Source organism: Artemia sp. Qi Xiang Cuo, unplaced genomic scaffold, assembly GCF_049724085.1.
Source record: "Artemia sp. Qi Xiang Cuo unplaced genomic scaffold, ASM4972408v1 HiC_scaffold_3219, whole genome shotgun sequence".
NCBI classification, from domain to species: domain Eukaryota; kingdom Metazoa; phylum Arthropoda; class Branchiopoda; order Anostraca; family Artemiidae; genus Artemia; species Artemia sp. Qi Xiang Cuo.
The window spans coordinates 17,901-20,703 of NW_028300612.1; the positions used below are offsets into that span (position 1 = coordinate 17,901).

General features: G+C 32.1%; 1 non-coding gene across 1 annotated transcript; it reads left to right on the forward strand.

Annotated features, from left to right (window-relative positions):
- Positions 1-827: 827 nt before the first annotated feature.
- LOC148938489 (small nucleolar RNA U3) lies at positions 828-1,037 on the forward strand. Its single transcript, XR_016143683.1, has one exon. It is a non-coding gene; the product is annotated as a small nucleolar RNA U3 (small nucleolar RNA).
- The last annotated feature ends 1,766 nt before the right edge of the window (positions 1,038-2,803 follow it).

The window sequence follows — 2,803 nt, forward strand, 5'->3', positions numbered from 1 at the left end:
CTCTGTCCCCCTTACGTTTTCGTGAATAGGCGCCTCTACTGAAAGACCTAACTGTGTTCGATTCTTGATCAGATTTTACAATTTCGTCATTTTCTTGTTGGATGATGTTACCTGCGGGTTTTAGCATAATATAACAATTATCTGTTTTTATCTCTACACTAAAAGACGTGGATGATTTTACTTTCCTTGATACTTATCGCCTTTAAGTCCGTATCCGCAGGGGGGGGGGGGGTACCAGGTCTGCACCCCCCTTTAAAATTTTTGTATGAGTCGTAAAACTGCATTCAAAGAAAACTTTTGATGCTTTTTATTGTAGCCCCCCCCCCTCCCAAACGAAAATCCTTGTTGCTCCTTCATAGCCATAAAAGATTAATTGAAATGCAGCGGATTTTTTCTTATTCTTTTTTCTTTAATTTAGTGTCATCCCCACTATGCGTTCGAAATTAATAGATACATCCAGCAATTAAGACTATTTTTACTAAGGTATCCTGACACTAGCACTATTCATATTGCATTCATTAAGAATATTTATGTGTCAGTAGGTAGAATAATTGATTATTTAGTTTGCAGTTCTATTCTGGTAAGTCTCTAGTCCCTCGCAAAGGAATCAATTTTTAGGTAGAAAATCTTATTTAGTATTATTCCTGTTCAGCCTCAATGCAAAACCTATTTTATGCTTATAATTAATATTTTAGAAGAATGGAGGTATATTATAAGAATTTCTTCGGCACGAATTGCTTTTGAAACAGCTATTTTATATTCATAAAATAGTAACAATGGGTTTTGGCTATTTTTGTATAGATCAAAGCTGAAAATTGATTAACATTAAGATCATACTTAACAGAATAAATTCATTAGTGTAATTGATTTGGTGTTGCTGGGAAAATGATGATTACATAAACCACGATGTTGAGCGGGAACGTCTTCCTCTGAGCGGGAAACGAACTGGATCTGGCTTATACCGGAATCTGGTCGTTAAGGATCGTTTCTGGCCGTCATTATTATGGCTGGGATGAGGTAGATGTGATCAGAGTGGTTGGAAATAACATTTATATCGTAGGTTTTTTAGTTGTACTAATTAATACACTTTTCCTTGGGGGTGAGGGATGTTCAGTGTATCTAAATGTGGTATATTTATTATCTCTTCTGGTTTAATTTAGTACAAACTTAAAATTGTGGTACAGGTACAATTTAGTATTTTTGTACCTATGTCTGTACTCTTTGATCTATGAATATTTTATTTCACCCTGATCTGTTCGGCATAGACAAGATAAGGGACAGACAAACAGTCACCTATATCCTTTTTTCGTAAACAGACGCTTCACTTCCGGTAACCAAAGGTCGACAAAAACATATGTCTGTGTATCAACATCAAGTTAACCGATTGAAAATGAAGCTATAATGACACTTTGAATCGTGATGGTTTGGAATCTAGTGGAATAAAAACAAAATCAACCACCCAAGTGGGAAATCTCCTCAGTTTGAAAATTTGTATTAAGGAAAAAGGAGCTTGCTGAGAGAAATTAAAAGTAAGAATAAATTTAAAATAAGGCGATATATATATATATATATATATATATATATATATATATATATATATATATATATATATATATATATATATATATATATATATATATATATATATATATATATGTGTGTGTGTGTATGTATATATACATATTTGAGGGGTTCAAACACAGTACCCTACCCCATGAATACAGCCTTGCTTCCGTATTCTTTTCAATTTTTCGTAACACCAATGCTTCAAAACCAACGCCTCTGACCACCGTAATTCTTGTGGCTTCTAGAATTCTATTTTGTTTCTGATCTTAGTCTTAATCTTCCTATTCTCCCAAACTATCCTCAACTGCAAAAAACATCTGTTTTTCTCCTTTTTTTTACATATTAAGCACATTGACCTTCCTTACTAATCAAAGATGTAGGGAGGGTTAAAATGTATGTTTCAAATTTAGGGGTGGGCAATTTTTTTAATAATAAAAATGAAATATGCAAGTTTAACTAATTCACACGGCGCAAACATTACACAAATTACAGAAATATATTTCCGTGTTCCTTTGCTAGCCTTATAAAACCTGACTTCAGATATTGATTTTAAAAAAAAGGAACTATCACAAGCCAAATGGGCCGAGCTCACATTCCGAATTAAAAAAAAACGAAAAAAAAAACACACAAAAAAGACCAGTAAGTGAAGACAAAAGAAAAAGAGATTTGACATCATAAGCTAAACATGGTTTAAAATAGAATGTCGTATAAAATTTGCTAAATAACTAAACAATGAATAAACATTCATTGAATACAAGGTAAAACCTTCAGTTGATAAATTTGGTAGAAAAAGATACATGTATATTTAAGTCTCAACACGTCAAAAAGATTAAAAACAAATAAGCCTATTTGAATTTATAAGGAAATTAAAATTTAATAAAAACAAAGAGGGGCTAATCCAGATAGCCCGATAGCCAACTATCTTTGGCTAGATAGCCAACTATCTTTGGCTAGATAGCCAACTATCTAGATAGCCAATCAAAAATAGTTGCATGTCAAGGTCTTTGAAGGCAAAACCTCAAAACGAAAAAGTTTAAATTTGTCAAACTTCGTAAAATTGGTTTCTGAAATCTTTTTACGATAATTTCTTTCTTTCACACTCTTAGTGACTGCTTTCGATAAAATGTCGTATAATTTTTTTCTCAAAATACAGGTAAAAAGAATTTTTATCTTAAGAAGACAAAAAATTATGTGATTCGTAAATTGGTCTTAAAAATACATGTTGAAAACCTCCTAA